General features: G+C 42.4%; 1 pseudogene; it reads left to right on the forward strand.

The window, feature by feature from the left end:
* Window positions 1-9,942: 9,942 nt before the first annotated feature.
* On the forward strand, window positions 9,943-26,230 carry LOC124874756 (annotated as a pseudogene).
* Window positions 26,231-27,434: the final 1,204 nt, after the last annotated feature.

Consider the following 27,434-nt stretch of genomic DNA (forward strand, 5'->3'; position numbering starts at 1 on the left):
CCTGTTTTGTGGATGAGCCAAACCACACTGAGATGTATGAAAACAGGAAAGATTGAATGATGGCAGTGTAGAAGATGATCAGCAGCTCCTGTGGAAGGTTGAACTTCTTGAGTTGCCTCAGGAAGTACAGTCTCTGCTGGGCCTTCTTTCGAACAGTTTCTATGTGTGAAGACCATCTCAGGTCCTCAGAGATGGTGGTTCCTAAGAACCTGAAGTGGTCCACGGCCGATACAGTGTTGTTGAGGATGGTGAGGGGGGTGTATGGGGGTGGTGTTCTCCGAAAGTCCACCACCATTTCCACAGTCTTGAGTGGGTTCAGTTCAAGGTAGTTCTGACTGCACCAGTGAATCAGCCGATCCACTTCCTGTCTGTATGCAGACTCATCACCGTCCTGGATCAGTCCAATGACAGTGGTGTCATATGCAAACTTAAGGAGTTTCACGGACGAGTCTGATGAGGTGCAGTCATTTGTGTACAGGGAGAAGAGGAGTGGGGATAGAACACACCCCTGGGGGGCACCAGTACTTATTGATCTGGTTCGGGAGAAGAGGCTCCCCAGTCTCACCTGCTGCTGTCGGTCCGTCAGGAAGCTGTTGATCCACTGACAGGTGGAGGCTGGGACGTTGAGCTGGGTGAGCTTCTGGTGGAGGATGTCTGGTATGATGTTGAAGGCCGAGCTGAAGTCTACAAACAGGATCCTGTTTGTAGACTTCGTCCCTGGACGGTCGAGGTGTTGCAGGATGAAGTGTAGACCTAAGTTAACAGCATCATCTGCCGACCTGTTTGCTCGGTAAGCAAATTGCAGGGGGTCCAGCAGGGGGCCTGTGATGTCTTTCAGGTGCTTCAACACCAGCCGCTCAAAGGATTTCATGACCACAGACGTCAGGGCTACAGGCCTGTAGTCATTTAATCCTAGGATGGTGGGTTTCTTGGGCACCGGGATGATGGTGGATCGTTTGAGGCAGGAGGGGACCTCACATTTCTCCAGTGATTTGTTGAAGATCCTTGTGAAGATCGGAGCGAGTTGATTTGCACAGGCTTTCAGGCATGATAGGGAGACGTTATCAGGTCCTCCAGCTTTCTTTGTTTTCATGTGCTGAAAGAGCCTGTTTACATCTTCCTCGGAGATCTTTAGTGCAGGCAGAGGATCTGAAGGTAGGGGGTTGGTTGCTTTGTGGGAAGAACTTGTTCCTGAATGGGATGTGGAGGGGATGATTTGAGGTGTGAATGGCTTCTTGTCATGTCTGCAGTAGAAGCCATTCAGACGGTTGGCCAGGAGACGACTCTGTTCAGGATGAGTGGGGGGGGGGGGCTCTCAGACCGGTCCATACAGCCGAAGTGTCACCAGTAGAAAGGTTGTTCTTAAGCTTCTCAATGTAGCTTATCTTGGCTGCTTTGATCTCCTTTGTAAGTCTGTTCCTGGCCTGCCTGTACCGCGCCCAATCTCCACTGCTGTGAGCTTCTTCCTTTTCCCTGCGCAGATTCCTGAGGTGTGGAGTAAACCATGGCTTGTTATTCCCAAAGGTGTAGAAGGTCTTGGTCTGCACACACATGTCCTCACAGAAACTGATGTATGATGTCACCACATCAGTTAGTTGGTTTAGGTCAGTGGCTGAAGTTTCAAAAACAGTCCAGTCTGTGCATTCAAAGCAGGCCTGTAGCGTCTGCTTTGATTCCTCAGTCCACTTCTTAACAGTGTGAACCTTCGGTTTGGAAGCTCTTAGTTTCTGTCTGTAGGTTGGGATGTGGTGGATAAGAGAATGATCCGAAAAACCCAGAGCAGCCCTGGTAACAGCATGATATGAGTCCTTTAAAGCTGTGTAACAATGGTCCAGTGTGTTTTTGTCTCTGGTGGGACACTTAATATGCAGTCTGTATTTGGGGAGTTCGTTGGAGAGGCTTGCTCTGTTAAAATCTCCCAGTATTATGATGAAAGAGTCCATGTATTTTTTCTCCATGTCTGTAATCAGCTCAGCGAGATGTTTTTCAGCAGCAGAAGTGCAGCCATGCGGTGGAAAATATGAGCCGATTATTATAAATGAGGAAAACTCTCTCAGTGAATAAAACGGTTTACTGTTTATGGAAAATGACTCCACATGTTTTTCCCAGCACGTCTCTGCACCAACCTTCATTTATATAAAAGCAGATTCCTCCTCCTCACTTCTTCCCCGATAGCTCCCTGCTGCGATCCGCTCTGAGCAGCTGAAAGCCCGGCATCAGCAGTGCACGGTCCGGGATGTTTTCACTCAGCCATGTCTCGGTGAACCAGAGAACCGCTGATCCACGGAGGTCTGAGTTTTTACCGGTGAGGAGAAGCAGCTCGTCCATCTTGTTGTTTAGAGAGCGAACCTTTGCCAGGTGGATTGAAGGCAGTGGTGTGCGAAGTCCTCTTTTGCAGAGTTTTACCAGCGCGCCAGCACACTTTCCCCTTCTACGCTTTCGGCGCAGTATTCCGTATAGAACCGCAGCTCTGCTTGCCAGGAGCTCAGTGAACCTCGGATCGATGAAAGATGGTGAAAAAATCCCAAAAGAGGACTCTCTGATGTTGAGAAGTTCCTCTCTACTTTAATTCATCAAAACTATGAATTAACACATGTGGAATTATATACTGAACAAGAAAGTGTGAAACAATTGAAAATATGTCTTATATTCTAGATTCTTCAAAGTAGCCACCTTTTGCTTTGATTACTGCTCCGCACACTCTTGGCATTCTGTTGATGAGCTTCAACAGGTAGTCACCTGAAATGGTTTTCACTTCACAGGTGTGCACTGTCAGGTTTAATAAGTGGGATTTCAAGCCTTATAAATGGGGTTGGGACCATCAGTTGTGTTGTCCAGGAAGTGGATACAGTACACAGCTGATAATCCGACTGGAAACACTGTTAGAATTTGTAATATGGCAAGAAAAAGCAGCTAAGTAAAGAAAAACGAGTGGCCATCATTACTTTAAGAAATGAAGGTCAGTCAGTCCGAACAATTGGGAAAACTTTGAAAGTGTCCCAAGTGCAGTTGCAAAAACCATTAAGCGCTACAAAGAAACTGGCTCACATGAGGCCCCAGAGGGACTAAAATACACCCTTCAATCAAACGTTTTGACAGGTGACCTTTGACCTTAAGGGGGGTCATGGCGCCATGGGGCGGGGAGGTCATGGGGTCAACAGGGGTGTGTCCGAGGGGCGTAACCGTGGATGCTGATTGGTTGTCTTCATTAGGGCGATACCTTAAATGAGCCAATTAAAACACAGGGGTGTGTTTAATGGTGTTATTAATAATCTGTATGTTTTTCAGGCGTTAATACATCTAAAAAAAAAGACATGCATCCTTTTATATTTTAAAGGTATAATCAACTTAATATTAGCCTGTCACATGACATCCTAATAAATGAACTGTGTAACCTGACAGAATTGTAAGTTCTTTTTGCTTTACAGCAGGACCTATTTGCTGAATATATGAGCCAGTCTAAATCAGTTCAAAATAGAAAAGACCTAAAAGTAAATAAAGATTGTGCTTCCCTACATCGATGGAACGAGCAAACCTTCCACTTCTGCGTCAACAGACTGGAAAGCAGGAGAAAAACAGGTAAGACCGAAAATGAAATTAACAGAAAAACTTTACGAGCCCTCAGTATACTGTTTCCAAGTTATAATTTGACTCTGGCGATGATGTGTTTGTTTTGAATCATGAGAGAATCCATTTTAGGAAAAGAAATGATAATTTTAGTTACCTGTAGCTTTTCTAAAACATTTTCTTTTCATCTTAGAGCAAATGTTATTGAGAGACTTACTGAAACAGTTATTCTGTAACTGAAGTCCCAGTCAACACCAGCCCTCGGCCTTCTGATTCAGTTTCCTGACCAAGTGTGTGACACGGGGCAATAAAGTGATTAGAACTCTCTCAAGCCCCTCCAAAAGAGTCAATACATAGGTTCATGAACAGGTGAGACCCCCAGGGCCTGATGAATATCAAAGTTTGCTGGTTTCTCATTGCTAATACGTGCTTCTAAAAGGAAATTCTAGTTTTTGATTTTGGTAAAGTCTACAGACACAGCGTCCCCATGTCTGACATCACTGACATATGTCCACAAGAAACATTGCAATGAATAGCCAATATGGTAATTGGACCTCTTTTTTGCATTTCAATGTGCTGGCAATAAAAAACAGGTGTAGTTTCACAGCAGTCAGAGCAGAGACATCAGAGCTGTGTACATCGTCAAGCGTCAAGTCTGGTACAGCTAAGACAAGTTTAAACTTGTTACACTGAAAATACTAGTAGAACTCTAGTTTAAACTTGTTACATTGAAAATACCAGTACTGACAAGAAAAATATGTCGGTGCATATTTCAGAAAACGAAGAAATTTGCTTCTAATGATTCACAGAAGTACAATGCCTTTACCACCTCAGCGGCTGTTTTCCTCTTCAAAACTCGTACATACGCCCTTTTTGAAAAGATGTCAATGACGGTTAATAAATAATTATAACCATCATTTTCCATTGCCAGAGCTTGCATGTCACAGAGATCAGCCTGGAACTGCCTCAATGGTCTGGTGACAAAAACTCTGTTTCTCGGGAACTTTATTTTTGCAGGTTTATGTAGAGTAGAGGTATCTTCTCCTGATAAAAAATCTTTAACTTTTTCAACCGCAACCTTCTTTCCCGTTTCATCTTGCATAACCCTCCTCGGCCTATCTACACCCCCAAAACTTCCCGGATTTGAAGGGCTATAATATACTTTCTTCATCAACCGTCTTCCTGCCATCTCTGCCTTATGCTCACTCTGACGATTACTTGTTAAATAATGAGAAAAAAACACACCGGAGGGTAGATTTATCCCTTTTTTTATTTTTGTATTTAATAATAAAAAGAAAACAAAATCAGATAAAATGCAGATTAATGCAGATGAATTCAAACACTACAAGCTTTTAAACAACACTTTCGAGAAAGGTTAATATGTTCCTACTTTAATTGTATTTAATGGTAAAAAGACAAAAAAAAGAAGAAAAATCATATAATGCAAATTAATTAAAGTACTGGAATACTAAAAATGACACAACAAGTCATCAAACATGTGAAATCAGTTTGTCAGTCCATAGCACTCTGAAACAGAGTTAAGTTGTTTGAGGTGTTTCTCTTCGACCATGCGATCATAAACGTGCGCTATTGCACTGTGGATGCCTTGTACCGATTTCAGTTCATATAAAACCGTCTCTGCAATCGTCTTCACTCTGAAGTCATCCGCTTGTATGCGTCGAAGTACCAGAAGATTCTGAATAGCAGGAACCAGTTTGGGGGTTACGAGTCATTGTATGATGCATTTCAAGTTGACTTGGTAATAATCCTCCCCCAGTACCTCCAGGCAATGGTGTTGACGCTGGCTTGTGTGGTTCGTTATACACCCATAGCAGGTTTCTCTGAGATAGTTCAAAGAGGTTATGTTGAATAAATGAAGTATTGCTGTTTTCACCGTATTGATGAGGGTGGTTGAGAACCAACCGTCAATTTAGTCCCCCTGGTTACTCTCATCCTCCGTTGAAGGCTGAGGGTCCTCCATCGGTTCCAGAGTTTGTGTAGGGGCTTCGGTAGAGGGTGAGTAGCTGGTAGCTACCTCATCCTCCACGACCACCTTCATGTCTTCAGGCAGGACATTTGCGTCTACAGACTCAGCCATGAATAGCGGCGATGGTGAGTAGAGCTCTGGAGAAGGCGGTTGATACATTTTCATGTTGTATCCTGTAGGTGATGCAGGACTGAAGTGGGTCTCTGAGAATGAGGACGTTGAGGTGGATGGTGAGAAGAGGTCCGGGGAAGGGGGATGATATGGTCCAATGTTGAAGCTTTCATCATGCTCAGGAGAGAAGTGGATCTCTGCTCGGTGGTTGTAGAGATCCCTGTATGGTGTTGGCTCACTCGTTCTCAGGATTCGGTTCTCAGTGTCTGTGAGCTTGCTGTTATCCCCCCATAATATATATCATAGGAAGGGGGGCGTGTCCTCAGAAGAGGGTTTGTTCTAGATGTAAAACAGGAAACGTCAGCGTTTTTTTCACTGACATGACATCGATCCAACTGCGTGAGTTGTGGAAAAGGTCGGAAAGACGCTGTCCAATTTCGCTCATCTTGTCTGCCCAAGCTTCAAATGGCAGAGCCAGCATTGTCTTGAATATGCTGCAGTCCTGATTGAAAGCCTCCAACACAAACAGATCTGAGGGGTTCGTCCGGTTGTTCTTGCGTCTGCTTGCCCGAAAAGACCAGCGACCATTTGCTGTGGTTTTTGACCCCCACACTGCACTAAAGAGAGGTTCTCTCTCAGCTATTTCAACATCGGATGGCATATGAAACATTCTCGCCCGTTTTGCAAGTTGAAGAGACAGTTCATTTTCTTCTTCCTCCCTCTCCTGCATTGAGACTGTTTCAGGGCTATCATTAAGGTGCGGGATTGCATGCCTTAACACAGCCCAGTCGCTGTGGGTGAGAGTACACAGAGCAGGGTACAAAGACCCCCGTTCAACACTCTGCAGAAAGAATGGTCTTTGGAGCCTGATATGGCCTGATTGGTAGATGGAGTTATATTTTCATGTATGAAATAGGAGCTTTGCCTGTATCAATTGGATCAAGACGAGGTATTTAATGGATCATTAAATACCTGGCCTGCAGATGTAGTATGTTGATTTCTTAGGAGCATTCAATTCACAGGATGAATACTGGTAGACGGTCACTGGGGTTTCGCACAGAACTGACATACCTCTTGGCCGACCCGAGGTCTGATTTTCAACCGTGGTTGTTGAAGTTGATGTTGGATCCTCATCATCGGTAGAGTATGTTATGACTGGAATTCCGATAGGTATCTCAGATGAGGAAGTAGATGATATAGATGATGCAGTTGCTTGTTCATCATCATCTTGGCACACGTTGCGTTTCTCCTCCGCTTGGCGATAAACTCTCTTAACTCTAGCCATTGCTGAACGGGTGTTCTTTTCCAACAAATGCTGCATGTAAAGTGCAGAGTTTGATCCCTGTATTTAAAGTAAACACTAAAGCACGCCCCATTGTTTTCATTGGGTTATTCAAGGTTTAACGAGGCTTACAAACACACCCCTCTATTTTTAATTGGCTCATTTAATGCCTTCCCCGTAACACCCTTAAACACAACCCTGTGTTTTAATTGGCTCATTTAAGCCCTTCACCGTAACACCCTTAAACACACCCCTGTATTATTATTGGCTCATTTAAGGTATCGCCCCTAATGACAACAACAAATCAGCATCCACGGTTACACCCCCTGTTGACCCATGACCTCCCCGCCCCCATGGTGCCATGACCCCCCTTAAGGGCAAAGGTCACCTGTCAAAAAGTTTGATTGAAGGGTGTATTTTAGTCTCTCCCCAGGAAAGAAAGACCAAGAGTCACCTCTGCTGTGGACAATAAGTTCATCCGAGTCACCAGCCTCAGAAATCGCAGATTAACTGCAGCTCAGATTAGAGAACAGGTCAATGCCACACAGAGTTCTAGCAGCAGACACATCTCTAGAACAACTGTTAAGAGAAGACTGTGTGAATCAGGCCTTCATGGTAAAATAGCTGCTAGGAAACCACTGCTGAGGACAGGCAACAAGCAGAAGAGACCGTCCGTCGCCTCAGGAGGGGGAAGCAGTGCTTCGCCAACACTGTTTATAGTGGGGGCGGGAGACTGCTGACCTCGACTGAGGACATTATCGGGCGGTGGAAGGAGTACTTCGAGGATCTCCTCAATCCTGCCATCACGCATTCCGTGGTGGAAACAGAGGCTGGGGACTCGGGGTTGGACTCTTTCATCACCCAGGCTGAAGTCACCGAGGTGGTTAAAAAGCTGCGCAATGGCAGGGCTTCGGGGGTGGATGAGATCCGCCCTGAGTACCTCAAGTCTCTGGATGTTGTAGGGCTGTCATGGTTGACACATCTCTTCAACATTGCGTGGCGGTCGGGGACAGTGCCTCTGGACTGGCAGACTGGGGTGGTGGTCCCCCTTCATAAGAAGGGTGACCGGAGAGTGTGTTCCAACTACAGGGGGATCACACTCCTCAGCCTCCCTGGTAAGGCCTACGCCAGGGTATTGGAGAGGAGAGTCCGACCGATAGTCGAACCTCGGCTTCAGGAGGAGCAGTGTGGTTTTTGTCCCGGCCGTGGAACACTGGACCAGCTCTATACTCTCTACAGGGTGCTCGAGGGTTCAGGGGAGTTTGCCCAACCGGTTCACATGTGTTTTGTGGACCTGGAGAAGGCATTCGACTGTGTCCCTCATGATGCCCTCTGGGGGGTGCTCCAGGAGTATGGAGGGGCCATCTAGGGGCCATCCGGTCCCTGTACGAGCGGAGCAGGAGTTTGGTCCGCATTGCCGGCACTAAGTCGGACCTGTTCCTGTTGGACTCCGGCAGGGCTGCCCTTTGTCACCGGTCCTGTTCATAACTTTTATGGACAGGATTTCTAGACGCAGCCAAGGGCCGGAGGGGGTCGGGTTTGGGGACCAGTGGATTTCGTCTCTTCTTTTTGCAGATGACGTGGTCCTGCTGGCCCCCTCTAGCCAAGACCTACAGCATGCGCTGTGGCGGTTCGCAGCCGAGTGTGAAGCGGCTGGGATGAGGATCAGCTCCTCTAAGTCCGAGGCCATGGTACTCGACCGGAAAAAGGTGGCTTGTCCTCTTCAGGTTGGAGGGGAGTTCCTGCCTCAAGTGGAGGAGTTTAAGTATCTCGGGGTCTTGTTCACGAGTGAGGGAAGAATGGAGCGGGAGATCGACAGACGGATCGCTGCAGCTGCCACAGTAATGGGGGCGCTGTGCCGGTCCGTTGTGGTGAAGAGAGAGCTGAGCCGAAAAGCAAAGCTCTCAATTTACTGGTCGTCTACGTTCCTACCCTCACCTATGGCCATGAACGTTGGGTCATGACCGAAAGAACGAGATCCCGGATACAAGCGGCTGAAATGAGCTTCCTCCGTAGGGTGGCCGGGCACTCCCTTAGAGATAGGGTGAGGAGCTCGGCCATCCGGGAGGGGCTCGGAGTAGAGCCGCTGCTCCTCCACATCGAGAGGAGCCAGTTGAGGTGGCTCGGGCATCTATACCGGATGCCTCCTGGACGCCTTCTTCGGGAGGTGTTCCAGGCACGTCCCACCGGGAGGAGGCCCAGGGGACGGCCCAGGACACGCTGGAGGGACTATGTCTCTCGGCTGGCCTGGGAACGCCTTGGGCTCCCCCTGGAGGAACTGGAGGAGGTGTCTGGAGAGAGGGATGTCTGGGCGTCTCTGTTGAGTCTGCTGCCCCCGCGACCCGGTCCCGGATAAGCGGAAGACGACGAGTACAAGTACGAGTAAGAGAGTGATGGGTGCTGCGCCAGATGACCTGGTCTCCACAGTCACCGGACCTGAACCCAATCGAGATGGCTTGGGGTGAGCTGGACAGCAGAGTGAAGACAAAAGGGCCAAAAAGTGCTAAGCATCTCTGGAAACTCCTTCAAGACTTTTGGAAAACCATTTCAGGTGACTACATCTTGAAGCTCATCAACAGAATGCCAAGAGTGTGCAGAGCAGTAATCAAAGCAAAAGGTGGCTACTTTGAAGAACCTAGAATATAAGACATATTTTCAGTTGTTTCACACTTTTTTGTTCAGTATGTAATTACACAAGTGTTAATTCATAGTTTTGATGCCTTCAGTGTGAATCTACAATATTCATAGTCATGAAAATAAAGAAAACTCTTTGAATGAGAAAATGTGTCCAAACTTTTGGTCTGTACTGTACATCTGTTTATCTTTGCTCTTCGCAAAGTGCTACATTTCCAGACCACAATGAAAATTTCAAGTGAATACTTTTAATGTGAAAGCAATGATGGTAACCTGACTAGATCTAAGTGCTGAGGGGAATGACCTCCCATGGCAGTGATATGACCACAACAGGCTTCAAACAGTTTAGAGAAGAGAAAACTGTTCTCCCAGATCAGAGCCATGGCTCTTGCATTCATCTGTTTTCTGCTCTTTCTTGCAGGTAAGCTAAGGCGATTTTTGTTTTAGTAGACTCATGTAATTGTCAATAATGCAGACCATATTTTACTTATCTTTATTCTGTAAAAGGGAGACTTTTATCAGGTCTGTACTTGTGGCACTGTGTTTTAAATGATTTTGCTTCAAAGATTAAGACTTCATCTGTTGCACAGAAATTAAGGGGTTTTAGGAGAAATTTAGGAGGCCTAACTTCACACATAAAAAACTTTCCCCAAAATTATACCCCATTTGGGAATAGCTAGGCCCCAGAGCTATTGAGAACTTTATTTGTATTCTTTTTAAATGTTGCTGTTGTTTTTTTACGTCTTAGAACGACACATTTTCACAGCCACAGCCAAAGGCATGTTTAGCTCATGGAAAGAAATTCGTTCAGTCTGTGTGAGTTGTGGTGTTGAACCTCGATAAAATTTGCTCCAGTGCAACTGGATACTCTGCTTTTTGTAATTTACCATAGCACATTGGATGATTTTGTAACTTATTTTCCAGCCAGTTGAAGCCACATTACAAGAATTCATTACTTAATTTTGGAATTTTTGAAATCTTATTTGAGTTACAAGGAGGGATTTATTTCTTTATTTACCTGGTTTAACTCATTGCATCAGTAATGTTCCCATTCTATATCCGGTTTTAGAATATGCCATATCTTGCAAAAGTATTTCCTTCGCCTTGAAAATAGTGAAAATAGCAGTAATATAAACTAAGAACAGAAATTTAAATATAATTGGAGGAACACTAATATTATAAATGTAACTAGTAAAATAAGACATTAATATGTTTATAAAAATAGGAATATACACAAAGCAAACTGTATATACAAGAAAACAATGAGTGCATATTTGTTAACTGAATGAAACAGTGGTTATAGCAAAGGATTCCTGCCAGCTGATCAGCACAGGCACAAAGCACTTCCCCAGGGTCCTGTCTGGTCCACCAGCTTTCTTTGGGTTGAGCACGCCTCACCTGATGGACTATAAGGTTAAGAGGGAGAGGGCTGAAGGATTATCATTGGGGTGTTGAAGGTCCGGTTTCCTCAAACTGGGCAAAGAATTGATATTGTTCCTCAGCTAGTGAGACATCTGTGACTGCTGCTGGCAGGTTGCTTCTGTAGTTAGTCAGGGATTGATTCCTTGCCACACTGCATCAAGCTTTAAAATATTTGACATACTGTATATGTAGTTTAGGTGTGGGTATATGAATATGCATTCATAAAAATACACAAGACAAAAATTATGTTCTCTGCTGTCAGGTGGAATAACCTTTAGTGTGGAGTTACAAGATAATCTTGACAAGCAGTGGACATCCAGTCAGAGCTACGCAAATTCGCCAGGTATGAAATGTCTATCTACTGGTTGTCTATCTTCATCAACATATTACAACTAGTTTTACTGCAACATTCTTTGCATCTGTTTTATTTCTGTATGAAAGCGAAATTTTGGTTAATTTGCTACAACCTCCAGTCAACATAAAAAGGGGTTGCAACCCTGGTAACCTTCCACTTCCCAATATCTGATCACAGATTAATAAATTCCTGCACCACTTAATCATAAACAAGTGAGATATGAAATGTCTAATAACATAATTTCATATTCATTTCCATGACAGATGGGAATACCACAAGTTATAAGCTATCAGATGATTACAACCAGACAACCAACCAGACTTCTGCCAACATTGATAAGAAGAAATACATATATCTGATCACTTAATTGTAAATACTGAATGAGATGTTACTAGATAACTGTGTTTTCAAAGCATTTTTGTCCTTACTAACAGAAGCCCATAGATCAGTCTTTATGACAGGAAGAATATTGTGTTGGTGGCTCACATTTTCAAAAACAGCAATAACTTAACAAACAATCCCCATATTATTATGATGAACAATAGCAAACAAACAGGTGCTGATTTCTTTGAAATATGGACTAAGACTAAATCTACTAGTCTAAGATGCAGTTTTTTCCCACAGTGACACAATGTTAGTAAAATACTGAATTGTTTTCCTACAATCTGATTAGGACCAAAGATTGGAAGCCTTCTTTGCATTGCCCTCATCTCTGTAGGTTAATCTGTGATTTTGAATGCTTTGTGTTTACTTTCACTGATACTACCTCATTTAGTCGTTTATTCAAAGCCATGATTTAGACCTATAGATCTTGTTGAAACAGCACAGAATTGAATCTAAAGTGTCGGTAAACATTCAAGCTGTATGGGATTTGCATTGACAACCAGATGCTTCTTTGATATAAGGGATAAGGTTTAGTTTGTCTCCACAAGAGAAAAACTTCAATTTTCAGGCAAAATCTGAGCATAATATGATTTCAGTGCTCTTGAAATGTGTCTAGAATTGCATCAACACAGGTGAAATATCATACAATGCATTTTTTAAATGTTAAGTGGATAATCCTAACTATGATCTTAAATGGAACAACTTTATCTTTATTTTAAAACTCCCCTTTGATTTCTTTATTTTATGTATTTGACCAACAGCCATGACTAACCAAACGTTGGTATAATACAATTTTTCCTTGAACAAAAACTCTTGTCTTTGCTTGTAAAATTCAGGGCAGAACAAGACTGAGCTTTCTGTTTTTGCAGAAGATATCTGCAGTTACTGGGACGTTCTACAGCACCTGAACCTGACCAAGAGCAATGACATGTATACCATGACCAGACCTGTTAAAAATTCTAAAAGTGTGACTCAAGTTCACATTGAAATGAGGATCTATACTATTCTAGATGTGGTAAGTTGATCTCATTTTGATTTTAAATTGTCATTGTTTTATTTTTATTTGAGCTCTTTTAGTTTGTTAAACTCAGACTATTTGGTTTAGATCTATTTGTCTTATTACTATATATCATAATTGTAAGGTGGTATTTTTGTTTTGCTGTATTTTTCTGCTGCATTTGTTTTTTGTGTATTTTGGAGTTTGCACCATTCATGTGCTTGCAGCGCATTTCACCATTTGTGGCACGTTTAGCCGTTTGCTGCCTGTTTGCACCTGTCGGCCGCCGTACCTAATAGTGGTTTTGGTGTGTACACATTTAAGAATGTAATATCAGACCTGGTATGGAAAATCTAAACTTTTTTTCCCTTGTAATATCCTGCAAAAGATTTATTACACCATATCTAACCACCAGAAAGATTTCCATACATCTTGTTTTTCTTTATGTAGAGAGAAGAAGACCAAACCTTCATATTATATCTTTGGCTGTTCATGGTGAGTTTTCTCTGGAAAGTGTAACATTTATAAGAGAACAGATGAAAAAATAACTAAGACTTGATTGGAAATTTAGAATTTTTCTTTCCATCACTGACTCCATTTTGCTTTTTCTTCTTAAGGACTGGAACAATGAATACATTAAATGGAATGAAAATGACTTTTGTGGAATTAATGAAGTAGAAGTTCCCCGTGAAGCTTTATGGATGCCTGACATCACTATTAAAGAAATGTAAATCTGCCTATTTAGTGTTTAAAACATTTTATAGTAAGGCATCATAAACTGTGACAAAGCAGTATGTTCTCACCAGCCATAGAACAAAAATGAAATAAATAAATCCTCAGTCCTCAAAGCTTTAAAACTTCACATTTCCAACATTGTTTTTCTTTTCCATTATAAATTTCAGCAACCACATAATGTATGATCAGGCCAGTTAAGGTGGATAGGAGTAGGGCAAATTGTCTTTATCAACTGTTTGAAATTTAACTCCATAACTGTCCTGAATGTTTTTAATTATATTCATGTTGTTGGTGTAGATTCTGAGTCATCCAGGTCATGGTAGTCAAAAAAACTGAATCAAAAGCTGGTCCTCTTGTAATTCTTGAAGACATTTCAGGCTCTTCCAGAGGCCTTCTCCTGTTCTGTGTTCGTGGTAGGGAGTAGCCATGTTTTTAAGCTCCTGGGTTCGATTCACATGCAAATCTGTGCTGCTCATCCTTTGCATGTTGTTGGCATTCTTTGTCCTCTTAGGCCTTATGGCCCTTTCCAGAACCAGCTCTCAATCACTTTGGTGGAAAAGAGGGATCTATGGTCTTTCCATAATTCTCCTAATGAAAACCAAGGATTAGCCTAAAATAGACCATTGAGAGAATTTCATAATTTGCTTTTGATTTAGTTTTTTCTAGTACATTCATGCTCTATTTTACTTCAATTTAAACTTCATTGTTAAACTTCAGCATGACACAAATCTAATTTACATTAAAATGTTTAAAGGTCAACTTATTGTATCATATGAAAAAGTTAATTGAATAAATAGTTTGATATGTTTGAATAGGTAGGGAGATTGTGTTGTCATGTTTAATATGCTTTGACTGCTGATGTGCCCTAAAGTTCCCTTTGTGGGACAATGAAGAACTGAACTTATCTTGAAGTGTAATAATAGAGCTAAGACCTTTTTTTTCACTTACAGGACAGAAAAGGATAAAGCCCCACCAAGCCCTTTTCTCTCAGTTTTTCATAATGGTTCGGTGAAATACAGGGATGACAAGATAGTGATGAGCACCTGCAAGATGCACATTTTTTATTTCCCCTTTGACATTCAGAGATGCAATCTCTCCTTTAAGTCTATCTTGTACACTGGTAAGCCTTGTTTGCGTATGCTTTGAAAATTACTGACTATTCTTTACTGGATTATAATCTGGCCCATTAACCACTCTGCATGTTGTTCTGTAGCAACTAGTTTTCCAAATGGGTGCTGTTGAAATTTGACAGTACTCGTACTCGTACTCGTACTCGTCGTCTTCCGCTTTATCCGGGACCGGGTCGCGGGGGCAGCAGACTCAACAGAGACGCCCAGACGTCCCTCTCTCCAGACACCTCCTCCAGTTCCTCCAGGGGGAGCCCAAGGCGTTCCCAGGCCAGCCGAGAGACATAGTCCCTCCAGCATGTCCTGGGCCGTCCCCTGGGCCTCCTCCCGGTGGGACGTGCCTGGAACACCTCCCAAGGAAGGCGTCCAGGAGGCATCCGGTATAGATGCCCGAGCCACCTCAACTGGCTCCTCTCGATGTGGAGGAGCAGCGGCTCTACTCCGAGCCCCTCCCGGATGGTCGAGCTCCTCACCCTATCTCTAAGGGAGTGCCCGGCCACCCTACGGAGGAAGCTCATTTCAGCCGCTTGTATCCGGGATCTTGTTCTTTCGGTCATGACCCAAAGTTCATGGCCATAAGTGAGGGTAGGAACGTACACCGACCAGTAAATTGAGAGCTTTGCTTTTCGGCTCAGCTCTCTCTTCACCACAACGGACCGGCACAGCGCCCCCATTACTGTGGCAGCCGCACCGATCCGTCTGTCGATCTCCCGCTCCATTCTTCCCTCACTCGTGAACAAGACCCCGAGATACTTAAACTCCTCCACTTGAGGCAGGAACTCCCCTCCAACCTGAAGAGGACAAGCCACCCTTTTCCGTTCGAGTACCATGGCCTCGGACTTGGAGGAGCTGATCCTCATCCCAGCCGCTTCACACTCGGCTGCGAACCGCCACAGCGCATGCTGTAGGTCTTGGCTAGAGGGGGCCAGCAGAACCACGTCATCTGAAAAAAGAAGAGACAAAATCCACTGGTCCCCAAACCCGACCCCCTCCGGCCCTTGGCTGCGTCTAGAAATCCTGTCCATAAAAGTTATGAACAGGACCGGTGACAAAGGGCAGCCCTGCCGGAGTCCAACATGCACTGGGAACAGGTCCGACTTAGTGCCGGCAATGCGGACCAAACTCCTGCTCCGCTCGTACAGGGACCGGATGGCCCCTAGTAAAGGGCCCCCGATTCCATACTCCTGGAGCACCCCCCACAGGGCATCACGAGGGACACAGTCGAATGCCTTCTCCAGGTCCACAAAACACATGTGAACCGGTTGGGCAAACTCCCATGAACCCTCGAGCACCCTGTAGAGGGTATAGAGCTGGTCCAGTGTTCCACGGCCGGGACGAAAACCACACTGCTCCTCCTGAAGCCGAGGTTCGACTATCGGTCGGACTCTCCTCTCCAATACCCTGGCGTAGGCCTTACCAGGGAGGCTGAGGAGTGTGATGGCAGGATTGAGGAGATCCTCGAAGTACTCCTTCCACCGCCCAATAATGTCCTCAGTCGAGGTCAGCAGTCTCCCGCCCCCACTATAAACAGTGTTGGCAAAGCACTGCTTTCCCCTCCTGAGGCGACGGACGGTTTGCCAGAATAGCTTCGAGGCCAACCGGTAGTCCTTCTCCATGGCCTCACCGAACTCCTCCCAGGCCCGTGTTTTTGCCTCTGCCACAGCCCGGGCCGCAGCACGCTTGGCCTCACGGTACCCGTCAGACGCCTCAGGAGTCCCACAAGCCAACCACAGCCGATAGGAGTCCTTCTTCAGCTTAACAGCATCCCTTACTGCCGGTGTCCACCACCGGGTTCTGGGATTGCCGCCGCGACAGGCACCGCAGACCTTACGGCCACAGCTACGGGCAGCAGCATCGACAATAGATGCGGAGAACATGGTCCACTCGGACTCTATGTCTCCAACATCCCCCGGGATCTGGTCGAAGCTCTCCCGGAGGTGGGAGTTGAATACATCCCTGGCCGAGGGCTCCGCCAGACGTTCCCAGCAGACTCTCACTATGCGCTTGGGCCTGCCAAGTCTGACTGGCTTTCTCCTCCTCCAGCGGATCCAACTCACCACCAGGTGATGATCAGTGGACAGCTCAGCCCCTCTCTTCACCCGAGTGTCCAAAACATGCGGCCGAAGATCTGATGATACGACAACAAAGTCGATCATCGACCTCCTGCCTAGGGTGTCCTGGTGCCAAGTCCACTGATGGACACCCTTATGTTTGAACATGGTATTCGTTATGGACAAACTGTGACTAGCACAGAAGTCCAATAACAAAACACCACTCGGATTCAAAGCGGGGAGGCCATTCCTCCCGATCACGCCTCTCCAGGTGTCACTGTCGTTCCCCACGTGGGCGTTGAAGTCCCCCAGCAGAATAATGGAGTCCCCGGGAGGGGCACTATCCAGCACCCCCGACAGAGATGCCAAGAAGGCCGGGTACTCCGCACTGCCACTCGGCCCGTAGGCTGAAATGATAGTCAGAGACCTCTCCCCAACCCGAAGGCGCAGGGATACGACATTCTCATCCACTGGGGTAAACCCCAACACGAGACGGCTGAGCTGGGGGGCAACAAGCAAACCCACACCAGCCCGCCGCCTCTCCCCGTGGGCCACTCCAGAGTAGAACAGAGTCCAACCCCTCTCAAGGAGATGGGTTCCAGAGCCCACGCTGTGCGTGGAGGCAAGCCCGACTATTTCTAGTCGATATCTCTCGACTTCCCGCACAAGCTCAGGCTCCTTCCCCCCCAGCGAGGTGACATTCCACGTCCCTAGAGCCAGCCTAAGCATCCGGGGATCGGGCCGCTGAGGTCTCCACCAGTGTATTCTTATATTCTTATATTCTTTATTACTGAATCAATCCACTGTTGTTTATTTTTTCTATCTCAGATGGACAATTATACATTCACGCTAATGGCAACAGTACAGAAATCACAAAAAAGTCTTTGGATACGATCCGGTGGCAGTACGAGTGGAAACTTCTACATATCACAGCCATAAATACTACTGGGGATTATTTTGACAACAATCAAACTGTCATTGTCTACACTGTAAGTATTGTGACAGACAGGTCACAAAAGGAAACGTTTTCTATTTTACTTACTCTGTGATTAGCCAAGGCATGCTGTATTTTCTGCATACCAGACTGAATGATGATTCGAGAGCAGTCAGCTTGTGTGTCCCTGCAAAGACAGAAATCAGATTCTTCTGAAATGTTATTTTCAGTTAGCAAAAAACTCTGTTGAGGTACTGCTGATGCAAATTCTTCTTTTTCTGCTGTTGTTAGGTTCACAAAAAGATCCTCAATGGAGGATATTACCATAGATACTGAGAACAGGCATATGGAACTGAAAAGCCGTGCACATTTCATACTGAATGTGTGCAATGTGCAAATTAACATGAGCTCAGTGACAAAAGGTGCACACTTGCCTGTGTTTGCTGCATAGATATGCCCTCATCCAAATGCAGTTACATGTACATTTACTTTAAGTGCTTAAAAATAAAGCTCAGAAGAAAATGTTCTGTTTTTGAGTAGGGATAGTTGAAAGTCTGATTTTAGCTACATACCTGGTAACTAAATGTGAGTCATTTTTATAGCAATCATAAAGAAGAAAGGAATTTTAACTGGGTCACACACCTTTTTACAGATAACCATGGAGAGGAAGTCTGCACTTTATATTGTCAACTTTCTGCTGCCTGTCCTCTTCTTCTTGTGCCTGGACTTTGCCTCCCTCCTGATGTCCAACAGTGGGAACAAGATTAGTTTCAAGATCACGGTGCTACTTGCCGTAACAGTGATGCAGCTTATTCTCAATGAGATTTTACCTTTTACCTCAAGCAGGATTCCACTTATAGGTAAAAAGATTTCAGGGGTTATGTGTTTTAACATTTTGTACACATGCACATGTGTTCAACCCCCCTAAGTGAATAATTTGTAGAACCAACTATTGCTGCAATTACAGCTGCTAGTCTTGGCAAAACATTTACCCAGTCTTAGGTCAACTTAAATCAGATTGGAAGGAGAGCATCTGTGAACATAAATTTTTACTAGTTCTAGATTTTGGCAAGGTCTGCTGGAAGTTGAACCTCCTCCCCAGTTGTTTCAACCTCTAATAAGTTTCTTTCCGGATTGCCCTGTGCCCTCTATCTTTCTATCAGCTCTGACCAGCTTTTCTCTCCCTACTGACGAAAAGCATCACACAGCATGAAACTGCCCACACCACATCCAGTGTTGGTTTCCCGGCACACATAGCAATTTGCTTACAGGCCAAAAAGTTCAATTTTGGTCTCATCTAAACAGAGCACCTTTCTTCACATGGTGGCTTATGAGACTTTTTATAGCTTTTCTCAACAGTGAGCTTCTTCCGCATGTTTCTTTCTGATGACATGACTGATAGCTACGTTTTATTTAGGCATTACAGTAAAAAGGGATTTATAATCACTGCACACAAACCTTTTCAGATTCAGAAAACTGTATAACTTTTCTTCTCAAATATGTACCCTTCTGTGTAGGTCTATCAAATAAAATCACAGCAAAACACAAATATGTTTATAAACTTGTCATAATGGGGTTTCCCTAGACCCCAAGATACAGAACCACAAGGACAAAGACAATGTTTTAACAGTTTATTTAGAAACACGGATAAAGGTTGGACTGGAACCAGGCCTGGAGCGGACGAAGGCGGGGTCTCTCTGAAGGAGAAAGACAGAAGCTGGTAAACACTCTGGGTAGAAATGGAGACAATGTGAATGTCTTCTTTAGATGCTGACTTATAGGGGTTGGGTTCTTGGCAAGTCCGGGGGGAAATAAGTCCTTCTCCATTGTGGCTTGAGGCTGACAGGCTGTGAACAGTTTTCGGAGGATGAAGTGCTTAGTTTCTTCTCTTCTAGGAAACTCCACTATGGTTGGAGAGTTTTAAAGTTCGAGGGTGGACAGGCAGGTTGATGGGTGGCTCTCAGGTGGCTCCTGAGTAGCTGGGCTTGGAGTTTGAAGCAGAGAGGAGGCTCAGGGCTGAGGTGTCGAGGCTGGAGTTCCCAAACTCCTCTGAACATGACACGAGTGAAAACGGAGCCCAGAAAGGTTCCACGACTTCCTTCAGCGAAGGGTGATTTGCAAGACAGGGGGTGAAAAACAAGGAGATCAGAGAAACTGCTTCAATGCAGGACTGCAGAGAAGCAGAGGTCTAGCTGTTACCATGACAAGTGAGAAAACGAGCAGATGCCTCCCTCTGGTTTTCCACTCCATAAGTAGCCCAGCTGATTGCTCTCAGATGAGCAACACCTGTGCAGCAGCACCTGCCAGTCACACCCTGCACAGAAAGAACACAGAACACAAAAAACACAGCCTCCAAACAGCCTGCACACAAACCACCGTCGATATGACAAAACTACAAAATGAAAAAAATTTTCAAAGAATATTAAAATGTTTTGCCAAGCTCTGCACATGCTTATTTTCCCACTGGTTTGCCTATTTAGTTGTCCAAAGTGAGCCAATTAAAGGCCCACCGTCATTTAATGAAGCATAACCAATGATGGCATTTCATTCAGGGTCGTGAAAACATTTGTATGAAAACATTTACAGCATCAGTTTCCCATACAGATGTTGGCAGGTCTTGCATTGTGTTGCTCCTAGTGAGTCGAAATTTTCTGCAGTGTTTTACTTCCTAAACTACTTTGCCATTGTGAATTTAACATTTTAACCATCACACTCGAAATTGAAGGCAAAAGGTCCACTTAAAAATTAGAGATTTAAATTCAACCTGCATTTGATCTAGAATGGACCATACAAATTAACACTATGACATTAACACAATAATATGCTTTCTGCTCCTCTTAGTGATTTACTGCATTGGGATTTTTGCTATGATGTTGCTCAGCCTCTTGGAGTCCATTTTGGTGAATTGTGTGATTGAATTGGACTCACCATCAAAGGAAGACACGGCAGAGAATGATAGCAAGCTGAGTAAGAACCAAGATTTTTATAAAAATACCATGAATTTTCACTGCTATCTAACAGGTTAAATTAAAATCATGCAGACAGCTCAATCTGATTTTAATTTCTCATAATTTGTGTTGAAACACTTCTTTTTAAATTGATTTTAAAAACATACTGCATATTGATCCATTAGGCAGTTGCATTCACCTAAGTCTTCCAATTTCTTCTAGAAATTAAAAATGCCTCTCCCATTGCCTCCGCTTACAATGAGATGACCGATCAAACACCATCTACATACAATGAGGTTAGTGTAATATTTTCATGGGTTGATTTGGTTTAAAAGCATGTTGGGGTTCTGATAATAGGATGGTGAGATGTTACTACTCTAACAGAAATAAGATGCAGAAGTTATAAAGAAGGAAGTTGAAAAAAACAAATCATATGTATGGCTTAATGGTTTCTATTCAAGCAAATATCTCAAATATAGTTCAGTAAAATATATACTGTGTAAAACCAACCTGTGGATTATGACCTTTTTTTCATCAGATGTTTTTCACTTTAGCTGACCAGCTAAATGTCTTTAGTTTGTCAAATTCAACCAAAATGTTGACATACAATCCTGTTTAAATGAAAATCATCTGCGGTTGTGTTGGACTCTTACATGAGCGGTTAACAAGGGTTTATCAAGATTAACCATTTATTTTCCTTTCAATTCAAATAATTTTGAATTGATAATAGCAAGGTTCGACAACGAATAGTTTTCTGTCAACTACTGCGAATGTGAAACTGAATTTTTTCTTTGAAATGATTAAATGTGTGAGATGCTTTGAATGTGAAGAACAGCTTTCAGCTGTTTTTTTTATAGAAAAAGAAAATACTTCTAAAGCAATCACACATCTATAAAACTCTCCACGATCGCATTAGGAGAACTCTGCCAAGCCAATCTTAAACTCCCTATATATTATTGGCGGTATGCTCTCACAAAACTCTCCTGCTGCCTGAAGATTGGTTCTTGGTTGGCTGCTGCCCTTACGTGGGTCCGTTTTACAGAAGAATGTTATGAGCCAGAACCTCAGAACAGAGCTTACATCCGAGCAAGACCAATCAGAGTCGCCAGTGCCTGGCTAGTGTCTGGAACTGCAGTTATGATTAATTTGCATCATACACCACATTAATTTGTGTATTTGGAGTAATGATCTGCTAGACTTCATTTTGTCTTTCACCTCTCAGATTTTGTGTTTAAGCAACAGATGTTCACATGCCTAAATCAAGTCTCAAGACTTTCATATCAATTCAAGTCAATTCTCTAATGATGGAAATAAACAATTTTGTCATCTATTCTGCCTATAAAATTGCATGGCTAGCTTAGACATTTCAATTCTTTACTGGTTGTTCTTAGACCTAATTTTAACACATTAACAATTTACTCTTAGCCTTGTTTTATTTGATTTTACATACAAAAACGTATTATGAGCCAGTTCAAATAATTTTTAAAATTGATGAGTCTCAAGTCAAGAGAAACTTGAGTCCAAGTGTAAAACTCCAGTCACCACATCTGGTTTAAGCCTTCACTGATGTTTTTGTGCGTGCTCTGTTTGCATTGACAACCAGTTTCTGAATCTAAAGAATAAAACCTCTGGGCATCCATACTAGAGCCAAAGCAGAACAGGAACACGGTCCTATCTTTAAGTGATCTCTGTAGCAGAAAGAAGCAGTGCGGTCCTTTTTGTCCAGATGTGTCTCTAAGGGTGTATTCACACCAGGAAAGTCCTTTGGTCCGCTTGTTTGGTCCGGACCAGGGTTTTCTTGAATGTATTCCGGACCAAGGAGGGAAACGACCTCTGGTCAGTTTAAAGCGGACCAAAAGTGGGAAGTGTGAATACAACCTAAGCCAAAGAGACAGTCGAGGAGGGAGTGATGTATTCTTATCAGTAAGATAAAGCCTTTCCTGTAAGCAACAGGCACGTCTCAGACAACAAAAGAGCCACTTCTCCAGAAGAGATTTCTAGGAATGCTGTCAGAATTCTTTGTGGATTTTAACATTGAAAGTATATCTGTTTCCTTTCCTAATTTCTCATTTTAAAATTTCCTCCATAGAAAGGGTGTATGCATATCACAAATGCCTGTTGATCCCTATTTAACAGGCATCCTCACCGCACCAAAATTTCAAGATGGCGCCAGTGTGTGTGGTTCGCCGTCTGTCTCGGCCTCTGTTGTGTTTGTTTGTGTTGTTGCTGCTGTTTTTTAGTGTTACATTGATGTATAGTCACCAAACCCTACTGGAACTTCGACACCTAGTCAATAACTTTACAAATGATATTCATACCGCACTTAGGGCCAATCACAAACAAAGGCCATGATACAAAAACCTTTTAAAACACTTTTTTCTTGCGTCTTGATCCTTCCAGTGTAACATTGCTGTCAGTGAGATCATCTGCTGAACGCGCACAAAGATCATGGCAAATACGAACATTAATGATCAAGCGCGCACAGCCTGTGAACTGTAATCGCACATCATGCAAAAGACCCTCTATGCTTCAACGTTGATAATATAATTAAGAAATAAAGACATTATAAGGCAGATTAAATCCTTCATTTGCAAACCAGATGCTAAAGTCACTTCTTAGTAGGTGAAAAATCATCATTTTAAGGCAGCTTTTGCTTATGTAGTAAAAAATTATTTTGTGTCACCAAAAAACAATTTGAACAATCAAACACGTCGTAAATAGTTAAAATATTGGCAAAAGAAATAAAATGAATTCAGTAAATTCATTGGAAAATAATTTATTCTTATGTACATAAATGTTTGATTTAAATTCTTTGCAGGACAGTTATGACGTTATGTTTTAAAATTAGCAAAGCTATATTATATCGATTGCCAACTCCTACAACTAACTATTTTTATGCTGCTAATATTACGTTCAGGCTTAAATATTGTGGCTGTTTATCCTTTACTAAACTCTTCAAACATAGACTCTCAAAAAAACAAAAAAACCTGTTGAGTCTCTGAAAATAATTAAAAGATCAAAGGAGGCAAACCTGTAATAAATTAATTAACAGACATGTTTGTCTGTTATATTGATAATATTAATTGGCAATTTGTTGTGAGTTACGTTGAGCAAGATAGGAGAAATAATTTTGTCACGACAACAAAAGTTAACTAAGTGTAACAGTCCAGAAAGCAAGGTCCGAACGGAACAGAAGGAAAAAATCAGCAACTGGATCAATCCCTGCATATTTCCAGCAACACAGCAGAGCATTTGTTTGCTTTTCCTCTTGTTCCAGCCAGTAGCCACCAGCCAGTAGCACATGCAGTTTCCTCATTTAAATCGGACGGTCTTCTCAAACTTTGAGATCTTGCCCCTTCAACATGCTCAAAAACTCAAGATTTTGATAACTTTATATAACTTTAGATTCATACTTCTACGACAAAGTAAGGTGAATGAGGAGGCTGTTTTGAAAAATTTGGGGGGGGTTTGGTGAGCCATTCATATTGCGACTTTGCGAAACCCTTCAGATATGTAAATATTAGGCACGACTGACGCCTCCGCCAAATTTGTTTGAGTTTTTAAATGTTAAAGCTTCCAAAAAGGCAATTCATAACTTTTATTTCATTAATGAGATTATTTTTGTCGATTATAAAATAGTGTTGTGTAGCTTAAATGACAAATCATTTGTCTAGTAGTAATTCATGTTAGTCCCAATGCTATTTTATTTAATCAGTTTGTGGTATGCACTAATTGAGAAGCTATTATTTTGTTGATAAGACATCAGACTGATTGAGTTTTGATAACAACTAAGTGTCATGATCCACGGGTGTTTGTGCTTCAGTTTTGTTTGTTTTCTGATCATTTCTGGGTTTATTATTGTTAGTAAGGTCTTGCCATACTTGATTTATTCCCTGTTATTTATTATTGTCATTCGGGTCTTTCCATATTATTTTATTCCATGTGTTAAAATTTCTTTTTTGCTTGTGTTTTGTTCTCTGTACATTTTTGTTTATTCTCATATGATGGTGTTAGGCTTTTCCTTTTTTTAAGTTCAACTCCTTGTGTTATCTGTGTTAATTAGTCTCCTTCCCACAGGCTCCCTGTTTGCTCTGCTCCACAGCTGTTCAACATTTTCTACTGATTATGCTCATCTTGTCCATATGTCATTCTTGCCCTTCTCTCAGTATTTAAGTTTCCCTGCTTGTTCTTTCTGTTTTATCCAGCCCAATTCTATGTTCTGTTCCTCTTGTTACTGCAAGTTTTTATTCTTTATTATTAAATTGCACCATGTTGCTCCCAAACGCCTGTCTGCATTTTGTTCTTGTTTCAATCTCACAAAACATGACACTAAGACTGATTTGTGGATATTAAAAATAATAATTTTAAAGAGCTGATATTTGCAACAATAAGGAAATTGTGAAATTCTGGAACCTAACCATCATGTTCTAATAGCCTGAAGATTTTTTTTTTCTCCTCCGTTTGCTTGTTGAGGTTCCAGTTCCCCTCTACCACCCTGAATATGAACATTAATTTGAAGAATAAGTTATGAAATGATAAACCAATCTAAATATTAACTTTTAGCAAATCTGTATTGATTTCAGTAGAAGACCCATTTTAACTACCTATGATAACACACTGCTAAATCAAAGTTCACCTATTTAATAATGTGTATAAAACTGCAAACATTTGTGGATAGTAATGCAATTACTGAAAGTACCAAAAACATTTTTTTCAATACATGGATACTACCCCAACCAATTTTTTTTCATTAGGCAATACCTCAACTTGTCAAAAAAACAAGCTTCACAGAAATATGTTTTTTATATTAAATTGTGTTCTTAACCCAAATTTCTTGACATTTTGATTAGAGGCAATCCAGAAAATACTTTCTTCTGATGAAACAGGAAAAACAACGCAATGGCCCATTATCTGGTTTATAACTTATGACTCTGACTCTTGCAGGGCAGCAGCAGTCAACTGACTGAGTTATTCCTGGCAGTGGAAAAAGTCTCAGACGAGCTTGGAGAGATGAAAAAAACGTTCCTTGACAAAAAGTCAGAAGAGAAGAAGTCTGGTTACTGGACCGACATTGCCAAAAAAATAGATAAGATTTTTTCCATTGTGTATGTCCTAGGAGCCTTAGTGTTTTTATCTGTCATCTTCTTAAAGTGGGTAAGCCAAACTAACAGTAAAAATGTTAAATAGTTACCAAGTTTCTATTGATCGAGATCTGAGAAAACAACATATCCATGTGATGTAGCTGGTGGTTCACTTGGACTTAAAAATTAATTACAAGTCAAATATGTCATCAGATACAATTATTATTAGTAACATAAAAAAAAACACACCAAAAGGTTTAATGGGCAAAAAGAAAAATTGTATTCTTGCCACATAATATGGTGAATCGAAACATTTATGTGGGTTAGTGCCTGAAGAAATGAAGACTCTGGAAAAAAAAAACTACAAATTAAAAGTATGGTGATCCAATGATACATCCCAGTGTTGAATATTTCATGTGTATTAGAATAGAGAGGGAAATTTGCAGGTAAACATTACAGTTTGCTACTTTATAAAAACAGAGTAAGGCAGATTTTGCCTTCAAGGTAGCCAATCTAATTATTTTTTCTTTCCTACTTAATAATTGCATATTGACTGTTGGTGGAAACCTTTACATTCTGAACAGAATCTTAGAGTGCACCCAAGACTTCATAAAATGAATAGCTATATCATAAAATGCATTGACTTACAACAACATTCATGCTTCTAAAACCTTCTCACCTTTTCTGACATTACCGCCACATTTCTTTTTTATGTGAAAGCAAAAATGTGAAAAGTGTGGCATTTATTCAGCTTTCCATGTGTAGCTGTTGCATTCATACAAGATAAATGGAGTTAAATACAAGACAATTCTGGAAGATAACCTGTTTAAGATTGGTAAAGATTTGAAACCTTGGATGGAAGTTGATCCTCCTGCATGACAACTAGGGCTCAAAATCGGCAGGTCAGGCTTTTTAAAGATCGGTGATCACCTAAAAAACTGCAATCGGTGGCAACCTAAAGATAACCACTGAAAACATACAGCAAGAACTACTGTGGGATGTTTTAGAAGGTGGACACACTAAAAGGTGATAGGAGTGTAAATACTTTTTTTTTTCCAAATTCATATTATACATTTTTGGTATTGATTATTGTCCTATTCATAACAGAGTCCTGCTGTCTGCATCAAATGTTGAATATATTACTATTGTAGTTGCATGTTGTGCAGGTTTATATGTAACATATACCTCAACAAATACCCAAATATGTTTGCATTAGCTATATGAAAAGGATATATATTCATCAGATAATAAAATAAAACTCACATACACATTATATACATTTTACATATTGTACAGCAGTATTGTCCAAAGTATTGGTGCTTTACTTTAAAGGTTTAAACTATGTGGAACTGGTCACTGCATAAAACTAATAAAAGGTACATCTTGTGTGTTGTTTTTTGTTTTATTATTTTAAGATGTAATTTTACTGTCAAAATCTGCCATGCTGCTTCTATGGAGCAATTTAGCTCCATATGCTTCCTCACTCTTTCCTGCCGTTTGGTCCACCAACAACAACCTCACCAACCATGACAGAAGAAACCAGTCATCAGGAACAAGCAGGACAATATTTAGTGGACTAGAACTTTTAATCCTGGTAAAAAGTTACTGCGCAGCGGTGGCCCAGTCAGACACGCCCTGGGAGCATCTGGCAGTGGAGTGCTACTTCGTCCAGCTGCAGGAATTACTTCATCTCCTTCCCCCTCTGGGTTGTGAAGAGTTTCAAGAGGAAGCAGAGGGGCACTTTTGAGCATCATGGGCAGAGGTTCTTCAAAGAGCCACCTCCATCAGCCACCTCTTCCACCACCACCTGTTTCAACAT

The sequence above is a fragment of the Girardinichthys multiradiatus genome, chromosome 10 (genome assembly GCF_021462225.1).
Source record: "Girardinichthys multiradiatus isolate DD_20200921_A chromosome 10, DD_fGirMul_XY1, whole genome shotgun sequence".
NCBI classification, from domain to species: domain Eukaryota; kingdom Metazoa; phylum Chordata; class Actinopteri; order Cyprinodontiformes; family Goodeidae; genus Girardinichthys; species Girardinichthys multiradiatus.